Below are 25,080 nucleotides of genomic sequence, written 5' to 3'. Positions count from 1 at the left end.
ATGTCTCGCCAGCTTCACCCCATCTCTCCTCTACCTCTCGAAATGCTGCACGTGATGCCATCCGTCTGCAAATGGTCAGTATCAGTCTAAGCTGCTTTGCAAGCAACCCGATGCACCGGAACAATTTGAACAAATCGCCTCTGCTCCGGCTTCAGTCCGTCCACTGTTAAAACCTTCAGTTATTACTCTGCAGGCTTGAGGATTCCCACGTTCTCTGCAACCATCTCCAAAGCGGCATGCAAGTCACTGACTGTTTACCCGACCGAGTCTGTTTGTGAATACTTTTCCATCGTCATTCTGCACGATCATTTCTGAAGTGACCGCTTGTGTCGAAAACAAGGACAGTCCAAAGCGATTTCCTGAGGCGCACCTCTGGAACGCTCAAATCAACCTAAAGTCAGGCGGCCATGCGCATGTCAGCATCTCTCCTGCAACCTTTCCATTGCGATCAGGGATCACCAGTTTTTGCAAGCTGGAACAGCTGGCCGTCAGCAAGCTTATGAGCGAGGGAGTGTTTGATAGAGAGAGTGCAACGGCCACCATGTACGCGTTGCTGACTCAAAGACTGTTTTGTGCGTTCGCAGATGTTGGTCAATGAACAGTAGGAGAATTTGAATTGGTGCAGGATTGAGGGTTTGTCCATTTGATTATTTGACTGTTTTGGAATGCTCGTTACGGAGCCAATGAGAAGAAATGTGCCATGAGACTGGAAGCAAAAGGCACAGCATCGCTGCAGGAGCACCATGCAGAAGGAGGGTGAGAAGCAATCCAAACCACCCTTTCGCCAGCAAGGAAAGGTGCAGAGCTTCACATTTATTCACTCGCCTCCATCACAGCTAAACAAAGGAGGGAGCGCGCAAGCAGTCCTGCACTTGCCGAAACCCGGGACCTTTAGATCTTCAGTCTAACGCTCTCCCAACTGAGCTATTTCGGCAGCTGCTGCCAGCTCAGCGCGCTCAGGCACTTTGCTCGCGGCCACATTCACTTGGGATTTGCCCAGCGTATTTGTTCCAAATCTCCTCACAACATCAACTTCTTCCGGCAAAATTTCCCACCCTGTTTTCTCGGCGGACAGTTCGCTTCGGCCGCTGCCTCTTTATACCGTCTATATCTACACTGTCGTTCATTCTGCACAATCATTTCTGAAGTTGACTGCTTGGCTCTGGTCAACTCGCTCGTCAAATGCACAACGAGGAACTGGTCCCTCCAGTCCTCGACAAGTTCCACGTCGTGCTCCGTTCACCGTCAACATGTCTCGCCAGCTTCACCCCATCTCTCCTCTACCTCTCGAAATGCTGCACGTGATGCCATCCGTCTGCAAATGGTCAGTATCAGTCTAAGCTGCTTTGCAAGCAACCCGATGCACCGGAACAATTTGAACAAATCGCCTCTGCTCCGGCTTCAGTCCGTCCACTGTTAAAACCTTCAGTTATTACTCTGCAGGCTTGAGGATTCCCAAGTTCTCTGCAACCATCTCCAAAGCGGCATGCAAGTCACTGACTGTTTACCCGACCGAGTCTGTTTGTGAATACTTTTCCATCGTCATTCTGCACGATCATTTCTGAAGTGACCGCTTGTGTCGAAAACAAGGACAGTCCAAAGCGATTTCCTGAGGCGCACCTCTGGAACGCTCAAATCAACCTAAAGTCAGGCGGCCATGCGCATGTCAGCATCTCTCCTGCAACCTTTCCATTGCGATCAGGGATCACCAGTTTTTGCAAGCTGGAACAGCTGGCCGTCAGCAAGCTTATGAGCGAGGGAGTGTTTGATAGAGAGAGTGCAAAGGCCACCATGTACGCGTTGCTGACTCAAAGACTGTTTTGTGCGTTCGCAGATGTTGGTCAATGAACAGTAGGAGAATTTGAATTGGTGCAGGATTGAGGGTTTGTCCATTTGATTATTTGACTGTTTTGGAATGCTCGTTACGGAGCCAATGAGAAGAAATGTGCCATGAGACTGGAAGCAAAAGGCACAGCATCGCTGCAGGAGCACCATGCAGAAGGAGGGTGAGAAGCAATCCAAACCACCCTTGCGCCAGCAAGGAAAGGTGCAGAGCTTCACATTTACTCACTCGCCTCCATCACAGCTAAACAAAGGAGGGAGCGCGCAAGCAGTCCTGCACTTGCCGAAACCCGGGATTGAACCAGGGACCTTTAGATCTTCAGTCTAACGCTCTCCCAACTGAGCTATTTCGGCAGCTGCTGCCAGCTCTGTGCGCTCAGGCACTTTGCTCGCGGCCACATTCACTTGGGATTTGCCCAGCGTATTTGTTCCAAATCTCCTCACAACATCAACTTCTTCCGGCAAAATTTCCCACCCTGTTTTCTCGGCGGACAGTTCGCTTCGGCCGCTGCCTCTTTATACCGTCTATATCTACACTGTCGTTCATTCTGCACAATCATTTCTGAAATTGACTGCTTGGCTCTGGTCAACTCGCTCGTCAAATGCACAACGAGGAACTGGTCCCTCCAGTCCTCGACAAGTTCCACGTCGTGCTCCGTTCACCGTCAACATGTCTCGCCAGCTTCACCCCATCTCTCCTCTACCTCTCGAAATGCTGCACGTGATGCCATCCGTCTGCAAATGGTCAGTATCAGTCTAAGCTGCTTTGCAAGCAACCCGATGCACCGGAACAATTTGAACAAATCGCCTCTGCTCCGGCTTCAGTCCGTCCACTGTTAAAACCTTCAGTTATTACTCTGCAGGCTTGAGGATTCCCAAGTTCTCTGCAACCATCTCCAAAGCGGCATGCAAGTCACTGACTGTTTACCCGACCGAGTCTGTTTGTGAATACTTTTCCATCGTCATTCTGCACGATCATTTCTGAAGTGACCGCTTGTGTCGAAAACAAGGACAGTCCAAAGCGATTTCCTGAGGCGCACCTCTGGAACGCTCAAATCAACCTAAAGTCAGGCGGCCATGCGCATGTCAGCATCTCTCCTGCAACCTTTCCATTGCGATCAGGGATCACCAGTTTTTGCAAGCTGGAACAGCTGGCCGTCAGCAAGCTTATGAGCGAGGGAGTGTTTGATAGAGAGAGTGCAAAGGCCACCATGTACGCGTTGCTGACTCAAAGACTGTTTTGTGCGTTCGCAGATGTTGGTCAATGAACAGTAGGAGAATTTGAATTGGTGCAGGATTGAGGGTTTGTCCATTTGATTATTTGACTGTTTTGGAATGCTCGTTACGGAGCCAATGAGAAGAAATGTGCCATGAGACTGGAAGCAAAAGGCACAGCATCGCTGCAGGAGCACCATGCAGAAGGAGGGTGAGAAGCAATCCAAACCACCCTTGCGCCAGCAAGGAAAGGTGCAGAGCTTCACATTTACTCACTCGCCTCCATCACAGCTAAACAAAGCAGGGAGCACGCAAGCAATCCTGCACTTGCCGAAACCCGGGATTGAACCAGGGACCTTTAGATCTTCAGTCTAACGCTCTCCCAACTGAGCTATTTCAGCAGCTGCTGTCAGCTCAGCGCGCTCAGGCACTTTGCTCGCGGCCACATTCACTTGAGATTTGCCCAGCGTATTTGTTCCAAATCTCCTCACAACATCAACTTCTTCCGGCAAAATTTCCCACCCTGTTTTCTCGGCGGACAGTTCGCTTCGGCCGCTGCCTCTTTATACCGTCTATATCTACACTGTCGTTCATTCTGCACAATCATTTCTGAAATTGACTGCTTGGCTCTGGTCAACTCGCTCGTCAAATGCACAACGAGGAACTGGTCCCTCCAGTCCTCGACAAGTTCCACGTCGTGCTCCGTTCACCGTCAACATGTCTCGCCAGCTTCACCCCATCTCTCCTCTACCTCTCGAAATGCTGCACGTGATGCCATCCGTCTGCAAATGGTCAGTATCAGTCTAAGCTGCTTTGCAAGCAACCCGATGCACCGGAACAATTTGAACAAATCGCCTCTGCTCCGGCTTCAGTCCGTCCACTGTTAAAACCTTCAGTTATTACTCTGCAGGCTTGAGGATTCCCAAGTTCTCTGCAACCATCTCCAAAGCGGCATGCAAGTCACTGACTGTTTACCCGACCGAGTCTGTTTGTGAATACTTTTCCATCGTCATTCTGCACGATCATTTCTGAAGTGACCGCTTGTGTCGAAAACAAGGACAGTCCAAAGCGATTTCCTGAGGCGCACCTCTGGAACGCTCAAATCAACCTAAAGTCAGGCGGCCATGCGCATGTCAGCATCTCTCCTGCAACCTTTCCATTGCGATCAGGGATCACCAGTTTTTGCAAGCTGGAACAGCTGGCCGTCAGCAAGCTTATGAGCGAGGGAGTGTTTGATAGAGAGAGTGCAAAGGCCACCATGTACGCGTTGCTGACTCAAAGACTGTTTTGTGCGTTCGCAGATGTTGGTCAATGAACAGGAGGAGAATTTGATTTGGTGTAGGATTGAGGGTTTGTCCATTTGATTATTTGACTGTTTTGGAATGCTCGTTACGGAGCCAATGAGAAGAAATGTGCCATGAGACTGGAAGCAAAAGGCACAGCATCGCTGCAGGAGCACCATGCAGAAGGAGGGTGAGAAGCAATCCAAACCACCCTTTCGCCAGCAAGGAAAGGTGCAGAGCTTCACATTTATTCACTCGCCTCCATCACAGCTAAACAAAGGAGGGAGCGCGCAAGCAGTCCTGCACTTGCCGAAACCCGGGATTGAACCAGGGACCTTTAGATCTTCAGTCTAACGCTCTCCCAACTGAGCTATTTCGGCAGCTGCTGCCAGCTCTGTGCGCTCAGGCAGTTTGCTCGCGGCCACATTCACTTGGGATTTGCCCAGCGTATTTGTTCCAAATCTCCTCACAACATCAACTTCTTCCGGCAAAATTTCCCACCCTGTTTTCTCGGCGGACAGTTCGCTTCGGCCGCTGCCTCTTTATACCGTCTATATCTACACTGTCGTTCATTCTGCACAATCATTTCTGAAATTGACTGCTTGGCTCTGGTCAACTCGCTCGTCAAATGCACAACGAGGAACTGGTCCCTCCAGTCCTCGACAAGTTCCACGTCGTGCTCCGTTCACCGTCAACATGTCTCGCCAGCTTCACCCCATCTCTCCTCTACCTCTCGAAATGCTGCACGTGATGCCATCCGTCTGCAAATGGTCAGTATCAGTCTAAGCTGCTTTGCAAGCAACCCGATGCACCGGAACAATTTGAACAAATCGCCTCTGCTCCGGCTTCAGTCCGTCCACTGTTAAAACCTTCAGTTATTACTCTGCAGGCTTGAGGATTCCCAAGTTCTCTGCAACCATCTCCAAAGCGGCATGCAAGTCACTGACTGTTTACCCGACCGAGTCTGTTTGTGAATACTTTTCCATCGTCATTCTGCACGATCATTTCTGAAGTGACCGCTTGTGTCGAAAACAAGGACAGTCCAAAGCGATTTCCTGAGGCGCACCTCTGGAACGCTCAAATCAACCTAAAGTCAGGCGGCCATGCGCATGTCAGCATCTCTCCTGCAACCTTTCCATTGCGATCAGGGATCACCAGTTTTTGCAAGCTGGAACAGCTGGCCGTCAGCAAGCTTATGAGCGAGGGAGTGTTTGATAGAGAGAGTGCAAAGGCCACCATGTACGCGTTGCTGACTCAAAGACTGTTTTGTGCGTTCGCAGATGTTGGTCAATGAACAGTAGGAGAATTTGAATTGGTGCAGGATTGAGGGTTTGTCCATTTGATTATTTGACTGTTTTGGAATGCTCGTTACGGAGCCAATGAGAAGAAATGTGCCATGAGACTGGAAGCAAAAGGCACAGCATCGCTGCAGGAGCACCATGCAGAAGGAGGGTGAGAAGCAATCCAAACCACCCTTGCGCCAGCAAGGAAAGGTGCAGAGCTTCACATTTACTCACTCGCCTCCATCACAGCTAAACAAAGGAGGGAGCGCGCAAGCAGTCCTGCACTTGCCGAAACCCGGGATTGAACCAGGGACCTTTAGATCTTCAGTCTAACGCTCTCCCAACTGAGCTATTTCGGCAGCTGCTGCCAGCTCTGTGCGCTCAGGCACTTTGCTCGCGGCCACATTCACTTGGGATTTGCCCAGCGTATTTGTTCCAAATCTCCTCACAACATCAACTTCTTCCGGCAAAATTTCCCACCCTGTTTTCTCGGCGGACAGTTCGCTTCGGCCGCTGCCTCTTTATACCGTCTATATCTACACTGTCGTTCATTCTGCACAATCATTTCTGAAATTGACTGCTTGGCTCTGGTCAACTCGCTCGTCAAATGCACAACGAGGAACTGGTCCCTCCAGTCCTCGACAAGTTCCACGTCGTGCTCCGTTCACCGTCAACATGTCTCGCCAGCTTCACCCCATCTCTCCTCTACCTCTCGAAATGCTGCACGTGATGCCATCCGTCTGCAAATGGTCAGTATCAGTCTAAGCTGCTTTGCAAGCAACCCGATGCACCGGAACAATTTGAACAAATCGCCTCTGCTCCGGCTTCAGTCCGTCCACTGTTAAAACCTTCAGTTATTACTCTGCAGGCTTGAGGATTCCCAAGTTCTCTGCAACCATCTCCAAAGCGGCATGCAAGTCACTGACTGTTTACCCGACCGAGTCTGTTTGTGAATACTTTTCCATCGTCATTCTGCACGATCATTTCTGAAGTGACCGCTTGTGTCGAAAACAAGGACAGTCCAAAGCGATTTCCTGAGGCGCACCTCTGGAACGCTCAAATCAACCTAAAGTCAGGCGGCCATGCGCATGTCAGCATCTCTCCTGCAACCTTTCCATTGCGATCAGGGATCACCAGTTTTTGCAAGCTGGAACAGCTGGCCGTCAGCAAGCTTATGAGCGAGGGAGTGTTTGATAGAGAGAGTGCAAAGGCCACCATGTACGCGTTGCTGACTCAAAGACTGTTTTGTGCGTTCGCAGATGTTGGTCAATGAACAGGAGGAGAATTTGATTTGGTGTAGGATTGAGGGTTTGTCCATTTGATTATTTGACTGTTTTGGAATGCTCGTTACGGAGCCAATGAGAAGAAATGTGCCATGAGACTGGAAGCAAAAGGCACAGCATCGCTGCAGGAGCACCATGCAGAAGGAGGGTGAGAAGCAATCCAAACCACCCTTTCGCCAGCAAGGAAAGGTGCAGAGCTTCACATTTATTCACTCGCCTCCATCACAGCTAAACAAAGGAGGGAGCGCGCAAGCAGTCCTGCACTTGCCGAAACCCGGGATTGAACCAGGGACCTTTAGATCTTCAGTCTAACGCTCTCCCAACTGAGCTATTTCGGCAGCTGCTGCCAGCTCTGTGCGCTCAGGCAGTTTGCTCGCGGCCACATTCACTTGGGATTTGCCCAGCGTATTTGTTCCAAATCTCCTCACAACATCAACTTCTTCCGGCAAAATTTCCCACCCTGTTTTCTCGGCGGACAGTTCGCTTCGGCCGCTGCCTCTTTATACCGTCTATATCTACACTGTCGTTCATTCTGCACAATCATTTCTGAAATTGACTGCTTGGCTCTGGTCAACTCGCTCGTCAAATGCACAACGAGGAACTGGTCCCTCCAGTCCTCGACAAGTTCCACGTCGTGCTCCGTTCACCGTCAACATGTCTCGCCAGCTTCACCCCATCTCTCCTCTACCTCTCGAAATGCTGCACGTGATGCCATCCGTCTGCAAATGGTCAGTATCAGTCTAAGCTGCTTTGCAAGCAACCCGATGCACCGGAACAATTTGAACAAATCGCCTCTGCTCCGGCTTCAGTCCGTCCACTGTTAAAACCTTCAGTTATTACTCTGCAGGCTTGAGGATTCCCAAGTTCTCTGCAACCATCTCCAAAGCGGCATGCAAGTCACTGACTGTTTACCCGACCGAGTCTGTTTGTGAATACTTTTCCATCGTCATTCTGCACGATCATTTCTGAAGTGACCGCTTGTGTCGAAAACAAGGACAGTCCAAAGCGATTTCCTGAGGCGCACCTCTGGAACGCTCAAATCAACCTAAAGTCAGGCGGCCATGCGCATGTCAGCATCTCTCCTGCAACCTTTCCATTGCGATCAGGGATCACCAGTTTTTGCAAGCTGGAACAGCTGGCCGTCAGCAAGCTTATGAGCGAGGGAGTGTTTGATAGAGAGAGTGCAAAGGCCACCATGTACGCGTTGCTGACTCAAAGACTGTTTTGTGCGTTCGCAGATGTTGGTCAATGAACAGTAGGAGAATTTGAATTGGTGCAGGATTGAGGGTTTGTCCATTTGATTATTTGACTGTTTTGGAATGCTCGTTACGGAGCCAATGAGAAGAAATGTGCCATGAGACTGGAAGCAAAAGGCACAGCATCGCTGCAGGAGCACCATGCAGAAGGAGGGTGAGAAGCAATCCAAACCACCCTTGCGCCAGCAAGGAAAGGTGCAGAGCTTCACATTTACTCACTCGCCTCCATCACAGCTAAACAAAGGAGGGAGCGCGCAAGCAGTCCTGCACTTGCCGAAACCCGGGATTGAACCAGGGACCTTTAGATCTTCAGTCTAACGCTCTCCCAACTGAGCTATTTCGGCAGCTGCTGCCAGCTCTGTGCGCTCAGGCACTTTGCTCGCGGCCACATTCACTTGGGATTTGCCCAGCGTATTTGTTCCAAATCTCCTCACAACATCAACTTCTTCCGGCAAAATTTCCCACCCTGTTTTCTCGGCGGACAGTTCGCTTCGGCCGCTGCCTCTTTATACCGTCTATATCTACACTGTCGTTCATTCTGCACAATCATTTCTGAAATTGACTGCTTGGCTCTGGTCAACTCGCTCGTCAAATGCACAACGAGGAACTGGTCCCTCCAGTCCTCGACAAGTTCCACGTCGTGCTCCGTTCACCGTCAACATGTCTCGCCAGCTTCACCCCATCTCTCCTCTACCTCTCGAAATGCTGCACGTGATGCCATCCGTCTGCAAATGGTCAGTATCAGTCTAAGCTGCTTTGCAAGCAACCCGATGCACCGGAACAATTTGAACAAATCGCCTCTGCTCCGGCTTCAGTCCGTCCACTGTTAAAACCTTCAGTTATTACTCTGCAGGCTTGAGGATTCCCAAGTTCTCTGCAACCATCTCCAAAGCGGCATGCAAGTCACTGACTGTTTACCCGACCGAGTCTGTTTGTGAATACTTTTCCATCGTCATTCTGCACGATCATTTCTGAAGTGACCGCTTGTGTCGAAAACAAGGACAGTCCAAAGCGATTTCCTGAGGCGCACCTCTGGAACGCTCAAATCAACCTAAAGTCAGGCGGCCATGCGCATGTCAGCATCTCTCCTGCAACCTTTCCATTGCGATCAGGGATCACCAGTTTTTGCAAGCTGGAACAGCTGGCCGTCAGCAAGCTTATGAGCGAGGGAGTGTTTGATAGAGAGAGTGCAAAGGCCACCATGTACGCGTTGCTGACTCAAAGACTGTTTTGTGCGTTCGCAGATGTTGGTCAATGAACAGGAGGAGAATTTGATTTGGTGTAGGATTGAGGGTTTGTCCATTTGATTATTTGACTGTTTTGGAATGCTCGTTACGGAGCCAATGAGAAGAAATGTGCCATGAGACTGGAAGCAAAAGGCACAGCATCGCTGCAGGAGCACCATGCAGAAGGAGGGTGAGAAGCAATCCAAACCACCCTTTCGCCAGCAAGGAAAGGTGCAGAGCTTCACATTTATTCACTCGCCTCCATCACAGCTAAACAAAGGAGGGAGCGCGCAAGCAGTCCTGCACTTGCCGAAACCCGGGATTGAACCAGGGACCTTTAGATCTTCAGTCTAACGCTCTCCCAACTGAGCTATTTCGGCAGCTGCTGCCAGCTCTGTGCGCTCAGGCAGTTTGCTCGCGGCCACATTCACTTGGGATTTGCCCAGCGTATTTGTTCCAAATCTCCTCACAACATCAACTTCTTCCGGCAAAATTTCCCACCCTGTTTTCTCGGCGGACAGTTCGCTTCGGCCGCTGCCTCTTTATACCGTCTATATCTACACTGTCGTTCATTCTGCACAATCATTTCTGAAATTGACTGCTTGGCTCTGGTCAACTCGCTCGTCAAATGCACAACGAGGAACTGGTCCCTCCAGTCCTCGACAAGTTCCACGTCGTGCTCCGTTCACCGTCAACATGTCTCGCCAGCTTCACCCCATCTCTCCTCTACCTCTCGAAATGCTGCACGTGATGCCATCCGTCTGCAAATGGTCAGTATCAGTCTAAGCTGCTTTGCAAGCAACCCGATGCACCGGAACAATTTGAACAAATCGCCTCTGCTCCGGCTTCAGTCCGTCCACTGTTAAAACCTTCAGTTATTACTCTGCAGGCTTGAGGATTCCCAAGTTCTCTGCAACCATCTCCAAAGCGGCATGCAAGTCACTGACTGTTTACCCGACCGAGTCTGTTTGTGAATACTTTTCCATCGTCATTCTGCACGATCATTTCTGAAGTGACCGCTTGTGTCGAAAACAAGGACAGTCCAAAGCGATTTCCTGAGGCGCACCTCTGGAACGCTCAAATCAACCTAAAGTCAGGCGGCCATGCGCATGTCAGCATCTCTCCTGCAACCTTTCCATTGCGATCAGGGATCACCAGTTTTTGCAAGCTGGAACAGCTGGCCGTCAGCAAGCTTATGAGCGAGGGAGTGTTTGATAGAGAGAGTGCAAAGGCCACCATGTACGCGTTGCTGACTCAAAGACTGTTTTGTGCGTTCGCAGATGTTGGTCAATGAACAGGAGGAGAATTTGATTTGGTGTAGGATTGAGGGTTTGTCCATTTGATTATTTGACTGTTTTGGAATGCTCGTTACGGAGCCAATGAGAAGAAATGTGCCATGAGACTGGAAGCAAAAGGCACAGCATCGCTGCAGGAGCACCATGCAGAAGGAGGGTGAGAAGCAATCCAAACCACCCTTTCGCCAGCAAGGAAAGGTGCAGAGCTTCACATTTATTCACTCGCCTCCATCACAGCTAAACAAAGGAGGGAGCGCGCAAGCAGTCCTGCACTTGCCGAAACCCGGGATTGAACCAGGGACCTTTAGATCTTCAGTCTAACGCTCTCCCAACTGAGCTATTTCGGCAGCTGCGGCCAGCTCTGTGCGCTCAGGCAGTTTGCTCGCGGCCACATTCACTTGGGATTTGCCCAGCGTATTTGTTCCAAATCTCCTCACAACATCAACTTCTTCCGGCAAAATTTCCCACCCTGTTTTCTCGGCGGACAGTTCGCTTCGGCCGCTGCCTCTTTATACCGTCTATATCTACACTGTCGTTCATTCTGCACAATCATTTCTGAAATTGACTGCTTGGCTCTGGTCAACTCGCTCGTCAAATGCACAACGAGGAACTGGTCCCTCCAGTCCTCGACAAGTTCCACGTCGTGCTCCGTTCACCGTCAACATGTCTCGCCAGCTTCACCCCATCTCTCCTCTACCTCTCGAAATGCTGCACGTGATGCCATCCGTCTGCAAATGGTCAGTATCAGTCTAAGCTGCTTTGCAAGCAACCCGATGCACCGGAACAATTTGAACAAATCGCCTCTGCTCCGGCTTCAGTCCGTCCACTGTTAAAACCTTCAGTTATTACTCTGCAGGCTTGAGGATTCCCAAGTTCTCTGCAACCATCTCCAAAGCGGCATGCAAGTCACTGACTGTTTACCCGACCGAGTCTGTTTGTGAATACTTTTCCATCGTCATTCTGCACGATCATTTCTGAAGTGACCGCTTGTGTCGAAAACAAGGACAGTCCAAAGCGATTTCCTGAGGCGCACCTCTGGAACGCTCAAATCAACCTAAAGTCAGGCGGCCATGCGCATGTCAGCATCTCTCCTGCAACCTTTCCATTGCGATCAGGGATCACCAGTTTTTGCAAGCTGGAACAGCTGGCCGTCAGCAAGCTTATGAGCGAGGGAGTGTTTGATAGAGAGAGTGCAAAGGCCACCATGTACGCGTTGCTGACTCAAAGACTGTTTTGTGCGTTCGCAGATGTTGGTCAATGAACAGGAGGAGAATTTGATTTGGTGTAGGATTGAGGGTTTGTCCATTTGATTATTTGACTGTTTTGGAATGCTCGTTACGGAGCCAATGAGAAGAAATGTGCCATGAGACTGGAAGCAAAAGGCACAGCATCGCTGCAGGAGCACCATGCAGAAGGAGGGTGAGAAGCAATCCAAACCACCCTTTCGCCAGCAAGGAAAGGTGCAGAGCTTCACATTTATTCACTCGCCTCCATCACAGCTAAACAAAGGAGGGAGCGCGCAAGCAGTCCTGCACTTGCCGAAACCCGGGATTGAACCAGGGACCTTTAGATCTTCAGTCTAACGCTCTCCCAACTGAGCTATTTCGGCAGCTGCTGCCAGCTCTGTGCGCTCAGGCAGTTTGCTCGCGGCCACATTCACTTGGGATTTGCCCAGCGTATTTGTTCCAAATCTCCTCACAACATCAACTTCTTCCGGCAAAATTTCCCACCCTGTTTTCTCGGCGGACAGTTCGCTTCGGCCGCTGCCTCTTTATACCGTCTATATCTACACTGTCGTTCATTCTGCACAATCATTTCTGAAATTGACTGCTTGGCTCTGGTCAACTCGCTCGTCAAATGCACAACGAGGAACTGGTCCCTCCAGTCCTCGACAAGTTCCACGTCGTGCTCCGTTCACCGTCAACATGTCTCGCCAGCTTCACCCCATCTCTCCTCTACCTCTCGAAATGCTGCACGTGATGCCATCCGTCTGCAAATGGTCAGTATCAGTCTAAGCTGCTTTGCAAGCAACCCGATGCACCGGAACAATTTGAACAAATCGCCTCTGCTCCGGCTTCAGTCCGTCCACTGTTAAAACCTTCAGTTATTACTCTGCAGGCTTGAGGATTCCCAAGTTCTCTGCAACCATCTCCAAAGCGGCATGCAAGTCACTGACTGTTTACCCGACCGAGTCTGTTTGTGAATACTTTTCCATCGTCATTCTGCACGATCATTTCTGAAGTGACCGCTTGTGTCGAAAACAAGGACAGTCCAAAGCGATTTCCTGAGGCGCACCTCTGGAACGCTCAAATCAACCTAAAGTCAGGCGGCCATGCGCATGTCAGCATCTCTCCTGCAACCTTTCCATTGCGATCAGGGATCACCAGTTTTTGCAAGCTGGAACAGCTGGCCGTCAGCAAGCTTATGAGCGAGGGAGTGTTTGATAGAGAGAGTGCAAAGGCCACCATGTACGCGTTGCTGACTCAAAGACTGTTTTGTGCGTTCGCAGATGTTGGTCAATGAACAGTAGGAGAATTTGAATTGGTGCAGGATTGAGGGTTTGTCCATTTGATTATTTGACTGTTTTGGAATGCTCGTTACGGAGCCAATGAGAAGAAATGTGCCATGAGACTGGAAGCAAAAGGCACAGCATCGCTGCAGGAGCACCATGCAGAAGGAGGGTGAGAAGCAATCCAAACCACCCTTGCGCCAGCAAGGAAAGGTGCAGAGCTTCACATTTACTCACTCGCCTCCATCACAGCTAAACAAAGGAGGGAGCGCGCAAGCAGTCCTGCACTTGCCGAAACCCGGGATTGAACCAGGGACCTTTAGATCTTCAGTCTAACGCTCTCCCAACTGAGCTATTTCGGCAGCTGCTGCCAGCTCTGTGCGCTCAGGCAGTTTGCTCGCGGCCACATTCACTTGGGATTTGCCCAGCGTATTTGTTCCAAATCTCCTCACAACATCAACTTCTTCCGGCAAAATTTCCCACCCTGTTTTCTCGGCGGACAGTTCGCTTCGGCCGCTGCCTCTTTATACCGTCTATATCTACACTGTCGTTCATTCTGCACAATCATTTCTGAAATTGACTGCTTGGCTCTGGTCAACTCGCTCGTCAAATGCACAACGAGGAACTGGTCCCTCCAGTCCTCGACAAGTTCCACGTCGTGCTCCGTTCACCGTCAACATGTCTCGCCAGCTTCACCCCATCTCTCCTCTACCTCTCGAAATGCTGCACGTGATGCCATCCGTCTGCAAATGGTCAGTATCAGTCTAAGCTGCTTTGCAAGCAACCCGATGCACCGGAACAATTTGAACAAATCGCCTCTGCTCCGGCTTCAGTCCGTCCACTGTTAAAACCTTCAGTTATTACTCTGCAGGCTTGAGGATTCCCAAGTTCTCTGCAACCATCTCCAAAGCGGCATGCAAGTCACTGACTGTTTACCCGACCGAGTCTGTTTGTGAATACTTTTCCATCGTCATTCTGCACGATCATTTCTGAAGTGACCGCTTGTGTCGAAAACAAGGACAGTCCAAAGCGATTTCCTGAGGCGCACCTCTGGAACGCTCAAATCAACCTAAAGTCAGGCGGCCATGCGCATGTCAGCATCTCTCCTGCAACCTTTCCATTGCGATCAGGGATCACCAGTTTTTGCAAGCTGGAACAGCTGGCCGTCAGCAAGCTTATGAGCGAGGGAGTGTTTGATAGAGAGAGTGCAAAGGCCACCATGTACGCGTTGCTGACTCAAAGACTGTTTTGTGCGTTCGCAGATGTTGGTCAATGAACAGGAGGAGAATTTGATTTGGTGTAGGATTGAGGGTTTGTCCATTTGATTATTTGACTGTTTTGGAATGCTCGTTACGGAGCCAATGAGAAGAAATGTGCCATGAGACTGGAAGCAAAAGGCACAGCATCGCTGCAGGAGCACCATGCAGAAGGAGGGTGAGAAGCAATCCAAACCACCCTTTCGCCAGCAAGGAAAGGTGCAGAGCTTCACATTTATTCACTCGCCTCCATCACAGCTAAACAAAGGAGGGAGCGCGCAAGCAGTCCTGCACTTGCCGAAACCCGGGATTGAACCAGGGACCTTTAGATCTTCAGTCTAACGCTCTCCCAACTGAGCTATTTCGGCAGCTGCTGCCAGCTCTGTGCGCTCAGGCAGTTTGCTCGCGGCCACATTCACTTGGGATTTGCCCAGCGTATTTGTTCCAAATCTCCTCACAACATCAACTTCTTCCGGCAAAATTTCCCACCCTGTTTTCTCGGCGGACAGTTCGCTTCGGCCGCTGCCTCTTTATACCGTCTATATCTACACTGTCGTTCATTCTGCACAATCATTTCTGAAATTGACTGCTTGGCTCTGGTCAACTCGCTCGTCAAATGCACAACGAGGAACTGGTCCCTCCAGTCCTCGACAAGTTCCACGTCGTGCTCCGTTCACCGTCAACATGTCTCGCCAGCTTCACCCCATCTCTCCTCTACCTCTCGAAATGCTGCACGTGATGCCATCCATCTGCAAATGGTCAGTATCAGTCTAAGCTGCTTTGCAAGCAACCCGATGCACCGGAACAATTTGAACAAATCGCCTCTGCTCCGGCTTCAGTCCGTCCACTGTTAAAACCTTCAGTTATTACTCTGAAGGCTTGAGGATTCCCAAGTTCTCTGCAACCATCTCCAAAGCGGCATGCAAGTCACTGACTGTTTACCCGACCGAGTCTGTTTGTGAATACTTTTCCATCGTCATTCTGCACGATCATTTCTGAAGTGACCGCTTGTGTCGAAAACAAGGACAGTCCAAAGCGATTTCCTGAGGCGCACCTCTGGAACGCTCAAATCAACCTAAAGTCAGGCGGCCATGCGCATGTCAGCATCTCTCCTGCAACCTTTCCATTGCGATCAGGGATCACCAGTTTTTGCAAGCTGGAACAGCTGGCCGTCAGCAAGCTTATGAGCGAGGGAGTGTTTGATAGAGAGAGTGCAAAGGCCACCATGTACGCGTTGCTGACTCAAAGACTGTTTTGTGCGTTCGCAGATGTTGGTCAATGAACAGTAGGAGAATTTGAATTGGTGCAGGATTGAGGGTTTGTCCATTTGATTATTTGACTGTTTTGGAATGCTCGTTACGGAGCCAATGAGAAGAAATGTGCCATGAGACTGGAAGCAAAAGGCACAGCATCGCTGCAGGAGCACCATGCAGAAGGAGGGTGAGAAGCAATCCAAACCACCCTTGCGCCAGCAAGGAAAGGTGCAGAGCTTCACATTTACTCACTCGCCTCCATCACAGCTAAACAAAGGAGGGAGCGCGCAAGCAGTCCTGCACTTGCCGAAACCCGGGACCTTTAGATCTTCAGTCTAACGCTCTCCAAACTGAGCTATTTCGGCAGCTGCTGCCAGCTCAGCGCGCTCAGGCACTTTGCTCGCGACCACATTCACTTGGGATTTGCCCAGCGTATTTGTTCCAAATCTCCTCACAACATCAACTTCTTCCGGCAAAATTTCCCACCCTGTTTTCTCGGCGGACAGTTCGCTTCGGCCGCTGCCTCTTTATACCGTCTATATCTACACTGTCGTTCATTCTGCACAATCATTTCTGAAGTTGACTGCTTGGCTCTGGTCAACTCGCTCGTCAAATGCACAACGAGGAACTGGTCCCTCCAGTCCTCGACAAGTTCCACGTCGTGCTCCGTTCACCGTCAACATGTCTCGCCAGCTTCACCCCATCTCTCCTCTACCTCTCGAAATGCTGCACGTGATGCCATCCCTCTGCAAATGGTCAGTATCAGTCTAAGCTGCTTTGCAAGCAACCCGATGCACCGGAACAATTTGAACAAATCGCCTCTGCTCCGGCTTCAGTCCGTCCACTGTTAAAACCTTCAGTTATTACTCTGAAGGCTTGAGGATTCCCAAGTTCTCTGCAACCATCTCCAAAGCGGCATGCAAGTTACTGACTGTTTACCCGACCGAGTCTGTTTGTGAATACTTTTCCATCGTCATTCTGCACGATCATTTCTGAAGTGACCGCTTGTGTCGAAAACAAGGACAGTCCAAAGCGATTTCCTGAGGCGCACCTCTGGAACGCTCAAATCAACCTAAAGTCAGGCGGCCATGCGCATGTCAGCATCTCTCCTGCAACCTTTCCATTGCGATCAGGGATCACCAGTTTTTGCAAGCTGGAACAGCTGGCCGTCAGCAAGCTTATGAGCGAGGGAGTGTTTGATAGAGAGAGTGCAAAGGCCACCATGTACGCGTTGCTGACTCAAAGACTGTTTTGTGCGTTCGCAGATGTTGGTCAATGAACAGTAGGAGAATTTGAATTGGTGCAGGATTGAGGGTTTGTCCATTTGATTATTTGACTGTTTTGGAATGCTCGTTACGGAGCCAATGAGAAGAAATGTGCCATGAGACTGGAAGCAAAAGGCACAGCATCGCTGCAGGAGCACCATGCAGAAGGAGGGTGAGAAGCAATCCAAACCACCCTTGCGCCAGCAAGAAAAGGTGCAGAGCTTCACATTTACTCACTCGCCTCCATCACAGCTAAACAAAGGAGGGAGCGCGCAAGCAGTCCTGCACTTGCCGAAACCCGGGATTGAACCAGGGACCTTTAGATCTTCAGTCTAACGCTCTCCCAACTGAGCTATTTCGGCAGCTGCTGCCAGCTCAGCGCGCTCAGGCACTTTGCTCGCGGCCACATTCACTTGGGATTTGCCCAGCGTATTTGTTCCAAATCTCCTCACAACATCAACTTCTTCCGGCAAAATTTCCCACCCTGTTTTCTCGGCGGACAGTTCGCTTCGGCCGCTGCCTCTTTATACCGTCTATGTCTACACTGTCGTTCATTCTGCACAATCATTTCTGAAATTGACTGCTTGGCTCTGGTCAACTCGCTCGTCAAATGCACAACGAGGAACTGGTCCCTCCAGTCCTCGACAAGTTCCACGTCGTGCTCCGTTCACCGTCAACATGTCTCGCCAGCTTCACCCCATCTCTCCTCTACCTCTCGAAATGCTGCACGTGATGCCATCCATCTGCAAATGGTCAGTATCAGTCTAAGCTGCTTTGCAAGCAACCCGATGCACCGGAACAATTTGAACAAATCGCCTCTGCTCCGGCTTCAGTCCGTCCACTGTTAAAACCTTCAGTTATTACTCTGCAGGCTTGAGGATTCCCAAGTTCTCTGCAACCATCTCCAAAGCGGCATGCAAGTCACTGACTGTTTACCCGACCGAGTCTGTTTGTGAATACTTTTCCATCGTCATTCTGCACGATCATTTCTGAAGTGACCGCTTGTGTCGAAAACAAGGACAGTCCAAAGCGATTTCCTGAGGCGCACCTCTGGAACACTCAAATCAACCTAAAGTCAGGCGGCCATGCGCATGTCAGCATCTCTCCTGCAACCTTTCCATTGCGATCAGGGATCACCAGTTTTTGCAAGCTGGAACAGCTGGCCGTCAGCAAGCTTATGAGCGAGGGAGTGTTTGATAGAGAGAGTGCAAAGGCCACCATGTACGCGTTGCTGACTCAAAGACTGTTTTGTGCGTTCGCAGATGTTGGTCAATGAACAGTAGGAGAATTTGAATTGGTGCAGGATTGAGGGTTTGTCCATTTGATTATTTGACTGTTTTGGAATGCTCGTTACGGAGCCAATGAGAAGAAATGTGCCATGAGACTGGAAGCAAAAGGCACAGCATCGCTGCAGGAGCACCATGCAGAAGGAGGGTGAGAAGCAATCCAAACCACCCTTGCGCCAGCAAGAAAAGGTGCAGAGCTTCACATTTACTCACTCGCCTCCATCACAGCTAAACAAAGAAGGGAGCGCGCAAGCGGTCCTGCACTTGCCGAAACCCGGGATTGAACCAGGGACCTTTAGATCTTCAGTCTAACGCTCTCCCAACTGAGCTATTTCGGCAGCTGCTGCCAGCTCAGCGCGCTCAGGCACTTTGCTCGCGGCCACATTCACTTGGGATTTGCCCAGCGTATTTGTTCCAAATCTCCTCACAACATCAACTTCTTCCGGCAAAATTTCCCACCCTGTTTTCTCGGCGGACAGTTCGCTTCGGCCGCTGCCTCTTTATACCGTCTATATCTACACTGTCGTTCATTCTGCACAATCATTTCTGAAATTGACTGCTTGGCTCTGGTCAACTCGCTCGTCAAATGCACAACGAGGAACTGGTCCCTCCAGTCCTCGACAAGTTCCACGTCGTGCTCCGTTCACCGTCAACATGTCTCGCCAGCTTCACCCCATCTCTCCTCTACCTCTCGAAATGCTGCACGTGATGCCATCCATCTGCAAATGGTCAGTATCAGTCTAAGCTGCTTTGCAAGCAACCCGATGCACCGGAACAATTTGAACAAATCGCCTCTGCTCCGGCTTCAGTCCGTCCACTGTTAAAACCTTCAGTTATTACTCTGAAGGCTTGAGGATTCCCAAGTTCTCTGCAACCATCTCCAAAGCGGCATGCAAGTCACTGACTGTTTACCCGACCGAGTCTGTTTGTGAATACTTTTCCATCGTCATTCTGCACGATCATTTCTGAAGTGACCGCTTGTGTCGAAAACAAGGACAGTCCAAAGCGATTTCCTGAGGCGCACCTCTGGAACGCTCAAATCAACCTAAAGTCAGGCGGCCATGCGCATGTCAGCATCTCTCCTGCAACCTTTCCATTGCGATCAGGGATCACCAGTTTTTGCAAGCTGGAACAGCTGGCCGTCAGCAAGCTTATGAGCGAGGGAGTGTTTGATAGAGAGAGTGCAAAGGCCACCATGTACGCGTTGCTGACTCAAAGACTGTTTTGTGCGTTCGCAGATGTTGGTCAATGAACAGTAGGAGAATTTGAATTGGTGCAGGATTGAGGGTTTGTCCATTTGATTATTTGACTGTTTTGGAATGCTCGTTACGGAGCCAATGAGAAGAAATGTGCCATGAGACTGGAAGCAAAAGGCACAGCATCGCTGCAGGAGCACCATGCAGAAGGAGGGTGAGAAGCAATCCAAACCACCCTTGCGCCAGCAAGAAAAGGTGCAGAGCTTCACATTTACTCACTCGCCTCCATCACAGCTAAACAAAGGAGGGAGCGCGCAAGCAGTCCTGCACTTGCCGAAACCCGGGATTGAACCAGGGACCTTTAGATCTTCAGTCTAACGCTCTCCCAACTGAGCTATTTCGGCAGCTGCTGCCAGCTCAGCGCGCTCAGGCACTTTGCTCGCGGCCACATTCACTTGGGATTTGCCCAGCGTATTTGTTCCAAATCTCCTCACAACATCAACTTCTTCCGGCAAAATTTCCCACCCTGTTTTCTCGGCGGACAGTTCGCTTCGGCCGCTGCCTCTTTATACCGTCTATATCTACACTGTCGTTCATTCTGCACAATCATTTCTGAAATTGACTGCTTGGCTCTGGTCAACTCGCTCGTCAAATGCACAACGAGGAACTGGTCCCTCCAGTCCTCGACAAGTTCCACGTCGTGCTCCGTTCACCGTCAACATGTCTCGCCAGCTTCACCCCATCTCTCCTCTACCTCTCGAAATGCTGCACGTGATGCCATCCATCTGCAAATGGTCAGTATCAGTCTAAGCTGCTTTGCAAGCAACCCGATGCACCGGAACAATTTGAACAAATCGCCTCTGCTCCGGCTTCAGTCCGTCCACTGTTAAAACCTTCAGTTATTACTCTGAAGGCTTGAGGATTCCCAAGTTCTCTGCAACCATCTCCAAAGCGGCATGCAAGTCACTGACTGTTTACCCGACCGAGTCTGTTTGTGAATACTTTTCCATCGTCATTCTGCACGATCATTTCTGAAGTGACCGCTTGTGTCGAAAACAAGGACAGTCCAAAGCGATTTCCTGAGGCGCACCTCTGGAACGCTCAAATCAACCTAAAGTCAGGCGGCCATGCGCATGTCAGCATCTCTCCTGCAACCTTTCCATTGCGATCAGGGATCACCAGTTTTTGCAAGCTGGAACAGCTGGCCGTCAGCAAGCTTATGAGCGAGGGAGTGTTTGATAGAGAGAGTGCAAAGGCCACCATGTACGCGTTGCTGACTCAAAGACTGTTTTGTGCGTTCGCAGATGTTGGTCAATGAACAGTAGGAGAATTTGAATTGGTGCAGGATTGAGGGTTTGTCCATTTGATTATTTGACTGTTTTGGAATGCTCGTTACGGAGCCAATGAGAAGAAATGTGCCATGAGACTGGAAGCAAAAGGCACAGCATCGCTGCAGGAGCACCATGCAGAAGGAGGGTGAGAAGCAATCCAAACCACCCTTTCGCCAGCAAGGAAAGGTGCAGAGCTTCACATTTACTCACTCGCCTCCATCACAGCTAAACAAAGGAGGGAGCGCGCAAGCAGTCCTGCACTTGCCGAAACCCGGGATTGAACCAGGAACCTTTAGATCTTCAAGTCTAACGCTCTCCCAACTGAGCTATTTCGGCAGCTGCTGCCAGCTCTGTGCGCTCAGGCACTTTGCTCGCGGCCACATTCACTTGGGATTTGCCCAGCGTATTTGTTCCAAATCTCCTCACAACATCAACTTCTTCCGGCAAAATTTCCCACCCTGTTTTCTCGGCGGACAGTTCGCTTCGGCCGCTGCCTCTTTATACCGTCTATATCTACACTGTCGTTCATTCTGCACAATCATTTCTGAAATTGACTGCTTGGCTCTGGTCAACTCGCTCGTCAAATGCACAACGAGGAACTGGTCCCTCCAGTCCTCGACAAGTTCCACGTCGTGCTCCGTTCACCGTCAACATGTCTCGCCAGCTTCACCCCATCTCTCCTCTACCTCTCGAAATGCTGCACGTGATGCCATCCGTCTGCAAATGGTCAGTATCAGTCTAAGCTGCTTTGCAAGCAACCCGATGCACCGGAACAATTTGAACAAATCGCCTCTGCTCCGGCTTCAGTCCGTCCACTGTTAAAACCTTCAGTTATTACTCTGCAGGCTTGAGGATTCCCAAGTTCTCTGCAACCATCTCCAAAGCGGCATGCAAGTCACTGACTATTTACCCGACCGAGTCTGTTTGTGAATACTTTTCCATCGTCATTCTGCACGATCATTTCTGAAGTGACCGCTTGTGTCGAAAACAAGGACAGTCCAAAGCGATTTCCTGAGGCGCACCTCTGGAACGCTCAAATCAACCTAAAGTCAGGCGGCCATGCGCATGTCAGCATCTCTCCTGCAACCTTTCCATTGCGATCAGGGATCACCAGTTTTTGCAAGCTGGAACAGCTGGCCGTCAGCAAGCTTATGAGCGAGGGAGTGTTTGATAGAGAGAGTGCAAAGGCCACCATGTACGCGTTGCTGACTCAAAGACTGTTTTGTGCGTTCGCAGATGTTGGTCAATGAACAGTAGGAGAATTTGAATTGGTGCAGGATTGAGGGTTTGTCCATTTGATTATTTGACTGTTTTGGAATGCTCGTTACGGAGCCAATGAGAAGAAATGTGCCATGAGACTGGAAGCAAAAGGCACAGCATCGCTGCAGGAGCACCATGCAGAAGGAGGGTGAGAAGCAATCCAAACCACCCTTGCGCCAGCAAGGAAAGGTGCAGAGCTTCACATTTACTCACTCGCCTCCATCACAGCTAAACAAAGGAGGGAGCGCGCAAGCAGTCCTGCACTTGCCGAAACCCGGGACCTTTAGATCTTCAGTCTAACGCTCTCCCAACTGAGCTATTTCGGCAGCTGCTGCCAGCTCAGCGCGCTCAGGCACTTTGCTCGCGACCACATTCACTTGGGATTTGCCCAGCGTATTTGTTCCAAATCTCCTCACAACATCAACTTCTTCCGGCAAAATTTCCCACCCTGTTTTCTCGGCGGACAGTTCGCTTCGGCCGCTGCCTCTTTATACCGTCTATATCTACACTGTCGTTCATTCTGCACAATCATTTCTGAAGTTGACTGCTTGGCTCTGGTCAACTCGCTCGTCAAATGCACAACGAGGAACTGGTCCCTCCAGTCCTCGACAAGTTCCACGTCGTGCTCCGTTCACCGTCAACATGTCTCGCCAGCTTCACCCCATCTCTCCTCTACCTCTCGAAATGCTGCACGTGATGCCATCCGTCTGCAAATGGTCAGTATCAGTCTAAGCTGCTTTGCAAGCAACCCGATGCACCGGAACAATTTGAACAAATCGCCTCTGCTCCGGCTTCAGTCCGTCCACTGTTAAAACCTTCAGTTATTACTCTGCAGGCTTGAGGATTCCCAAGTTCTCTGCAACCATCTCCAAAGCGGCATGCAAGTCACTGACTGTTTACCCGACCGAGTCTGTTTGTGAATACTTTTCCATCGTCATTCTGCACGATCATTTCTGAAGTGACCGCTTGTGTCGAAAACAAGGACAGTCCAAAGCGATTTCCTGAGGCGCACCTCTGGAACGCTCAAATCAACCTAAAGTCAGGCGGCCATGCGCATGTCAGCATCTCTCCTGCAACCTTTCCATTGCGATCAGGGATCACCAGTTTTTGCAAGCTGGAACAGCTGGCCGTCAGCAAGCTTATGAGCGAGGGAGTGTTTGATAGAGAGAGTGCAAAGGCCACCATGTACGCGTTGCTGACTCAAAGACTGTTTTGTGCGTTCGCAGATGTTAGTCAATGAACAGTAGGAGAATTTGAATTGGTGCAGGATTGAGGGTTTGTCCATTTGATTATTTGACTGTTTTGGAATGCTCGTTACGGAGCCAATGAGAAGAAATGTGCCATGAGACTGGAAGCAAAAGGCACAGCATCGCTGCAGGAGCACCATGCAGAAGGAGGGTGAGAAGCAATCCAAACCACCCTTGCGCCAGCAAGGAAAGGTGCAGAGCTTCACATTTACTCACTCGCCTCCATCACAGCTAAACAAAGGAGGGAGCGCGCAAGCAGTCCTGCACTTGCCGAAACCCGGGACCTTTAGATCTTCAGTCTAACGCTCTCCCAACTGAGCTATTTCGGCAGCTGCTGCCAGCTCAGCGCGCTCAGGCACTTTGCTCGCGACCACATTCACTTGGGATTTGCCCAGCGTATTTGTTCCAAATCTCCTCACAACATCAACTTCTTCCGGCAAAATTTCCCACCCTGTTTTCTCGGCGGACAGTTCGCTTCGGCCGCTGCCTCTTTATACCGTCTATATCTACACTGTCGTTCATTCTGCACAATCATTTCTGAAGTTGACTGCTTGGCTCTGGTCAACTCGCTCGTCAAATGCACAACGAGGAACTGGTCCCTCCAGTCCTCGACAAGTTCCACGTCGTGCTCCGTTCACCGTCAACATGTCTCGCCAGCTTCACCCCATCTCTCCTCTACCTCTCGAAATGCTGCACGTGATGCCATCCGTCTGCAAATGGTCAGTATCAGTCTAAGCTGCTTTGCAAGCAACCCGATGCACCGGAACAATTTGAACAAATCGCCTCTGCTCCGGCTTCAGTCCGTCCACTGTTAAAACCTTCAGTTATTACTCTGAAGGCTTGAGGATTCCCAAGTTCTCTGCAACCATCTCCAAAGCGGCATGCAAGTCACTGACTGTTTACCCGACCGAGTCTGTTTGTGAATACTTTTCCATCGTCATTCTGCACGATCATTTCTGAAGTGACCGCTTGTGTCGAAAACAAGGACAGTCCAAAGCGATTTCCTGAGGCGCACCTCTGGAACGCTCAAATCAACCTAAAGTCAGGCGGCCATGCGCATGTCAGCATCTCTCCTGCAACCTTTCCATTGCGATCAGGGATCACCAGTTTTTGCAAGCTGGAACAGTTGGCCGTCAGCAAGCTTATGAGCGAGGGAGTGTTTGATAGAGAGAGTGCAAAGGCCACCATGTACGCGTTGCTGACTCAAAGACTGTTTTGTGCGTTCGCAGATGTTGGTCAATGAACAGTAGGAGAATTTGAATTGGTGCAGGATTGAGGGTTTGTCCATTTGATTATTTGACTGTTTTGGAATGCTCGTTACGGAGCCAATGAGAAGAAATGTGCCATGAGACTGGAAGCAAAAGGCACAGCATCGCTGCAGGAGCACCATGCAGAAGGAGGGTGAGAAGCAATCCAAACCACCCTTGCGCCAGCAAGAAAAGGTGCAGAGCTTCACATTTACTCACTCGCCTCCATCACAGCTAAACAAAGGAGGGAGCGCGCAAGCAGTCCTGCACTTGCCGAAACCCGGGATTGAACTAGGGACCTTTAGATCTTCAGTCTAACGCTCTCCCAACTGAGCTATTTCGGCAGCTGCTGCCAGCTCAGCGCGCTCAGGCACTTTGCTCGCGACCACATTCACTTGGGATTTGCCCAGCGTATTTGTTCCAAATCTCCTCACAACATCAACTTCTTCCGGCAAAATTTCCCACCCTGTTTTCTCGGCGGACAGTTCGCTTCGGCCGCTGCCTCTTTATACCGTCTATATCTACACTGTCGTTCATTCTGCACAAT

At 50.4% G+C, this 25,080-nt stretch overlaps 15 non-coding genes across 15 annotated transcripts; all 15 read right to left on the bottom strand.

Moving 5' to 3' along the window:
- Positions 1 to 2,123: 2,123 nt before the first annotated feature.
- Positions 2,124 to 2,196, bottom strand: trnaf-gaa (transfer RNA phenylalanine (anticodon GAA)). The gene has a single exon. It is a non-coding gene; the product is annotated as a tRNA-Phe (tRNA).
- A 1,189-nt stretch (positions 2,197 to 3,385) lies between these two features.
- On the bottom strand, positions 3,386 to 3,458 carry trnaf-gaa (transfer RNA phenylalanine (anticodon GAA)). Its single transcript has one exon. It is a non-coding gene; the product is annotated as a tRNA-Phe (tRNA).
- A 1,189-nt stretch (positions 3,459 to 4,647) lies between these two features.
- On the bottom strand, positions 4,648 to 4,720 carry trnaf-gaa (transfer RNA phenylalanine (anticodon GAA)). The gene has a single exon. It is a non-coding gene; the product is annotated as a tRNA-Phe (tRNA).
- A 1,189-nt stretch (positions 4,721 to 5,909) lies between these two features.
- Positions 5,910 to 5,982, bottom strand: trnaf-gaa (transfer RNA phenylalanine (anticodon GAA)). The gene has a single exon. It is a non-coding gene; the product is annotated as a tRNA-Phe (tRNA).
- Positions 5,983 to 7,171: 1,189 nt separating this feature from the next.
- On the bottom strand, positions 7,172 to 7,244 carry trnaf-gaa (transfer RNA phenylalanine (anticodon GAA)). The gene has a single exon. It is a non-coding gene; the product is annotated as a tRNA-Phe (tRNA).
- Positions 7,245 to 8,433: 1,189 nt separating this feature from the next.
- On the bottom strand, positions 8,434 to 8,506 carry trnaf-gaa (transfer RNA phenylalanine (anticodon GAA)). The gene has a single exon. It is a non-coding gene; the product is annotated as a tRNA-Phe (tRNA).
- A 1,189-nt stretch (positions 8,507 to 9,695) lies between these two features.
- On the bottom strand, positions 9,696 to 9,768 carry trnaf-gaa (transfer RNA phenylalanine (anticodon GAA)). The gene has a single exon. It is a non-coding gene; the product is annotated as a tRNA-Phe (tRNA).
- A 1,189-nt stretch (positions 9,769 to 10,957) lies between these two features.
- On the bottom strand, positions 10,958 to 11,030 carry trnaf-gaa (transfer RNA phenylalanine (anticodon GAA)). Its single transcript has one exon. It is a non-coding gene; the product is annotated as a tRNA-Phe (tRNA).
- Positions 11,031 to 12,219: 1,189 nt separating this feature from the next.
- Positions 12,220 to 12,292, bottom strand: trnaf-gaa (transfer RNA phenylalanine (anticodon GAA)). The gene has a single exon. It is a non-coding gene; the product is annotated as a tRNA-Phe (tRNA).
- Positions 12,293 to 13,481: 1,189 nt separating this feature from the next.
- trnaf-gaa (transfer RNA phenylalanine (anticodon GAA)) lies at positions 13,482 to 13,554 on the bottom strand. Its single transcript has one exon. It is a non-coding gene; the product is annotated as a tRNA-Phe (tRNA).
- Positions 13,555 to 14,743: 1,189 nt separating this feature from the next.
- trnaf-gaa (transfer RNA phenylalanine (anticodon GAA)) lies at positions 14,744 to 14,816 on the bottom strand. Its single transcript has one exon. It is a non-coding gene; the product is annotated as a tRNA-Phe (tRNA).
- Positions 14,817 to 17,255: 2,439 nt separating this feature from the next.
- trnaf-gaa (transfer RNA phenylalanine (anticodon GAA)) lies at positions 17,256 to 17,328 on the bottom strand. Its single transcript has one exon. It is a non-coding gene; the product is annotated as a tRNA-Phe (tRNA).
- A 1,189-nt stretch (positions 17,329 to 18,517) lies between these two features.
- On the bottom strand, positions 18,518 to 18,590 carry trnaf-gaa (transfer RNA phenylalanine (anticodon GAA)). Its single transcript has one exon. It is a non-coding gene; the product is annotated as a tRNA-Phe (tRNA).
- Positions 18,591 to 19,779: 1,189 nt separating this feature from the next.
- trnaf-gaa (transfer RNA phenylalanine (anticodon GAA)) lies at positions 19,780 to 19,852 on the bottom strand. The gene has a single exon. It is a non-coding gene; the product is annotated as a tRNA-Phe (tRNA).
- A 1,189-nt stretch (positions 19,853 to 21,041) lies between these two features.
- Positions 21,042 to 21,115, bottom strand: trnas-uga (transfer RNA serine (anticodon UGA)). The gene has a single exon. It is a non-coding gene; the product is annotated as a tRNA-Ser (tRNA).
- Positions 21,116 to 25,080: the final 3,965 nt, after the last annotated feature.

This window comes from Chiloscyllium plagiosum, unplaced genomic scaffold, assembly GCF_037043375.1.
Source record: "Chiloscyllium plagiosum isolate Xiang-an unplaced genomic scaffold, Cpla_swu_hap1 HiC_scaffold_14, whole genome shotgun sequence".
In the NCBI taxonomy this organism is placed as follows: Eukaryota; Metazoa; Chordata; class Chondrichthyes; order Orectolobiformes; family Hemiscylliidae; genus Chiloscyllium; species Chiloscyllium plagiosum.
The sequence above is the reverse complement of the archived record's forward strand: the minus strand, read 5'-3'. Positions and strand labels throughout refer to the sequence as shown.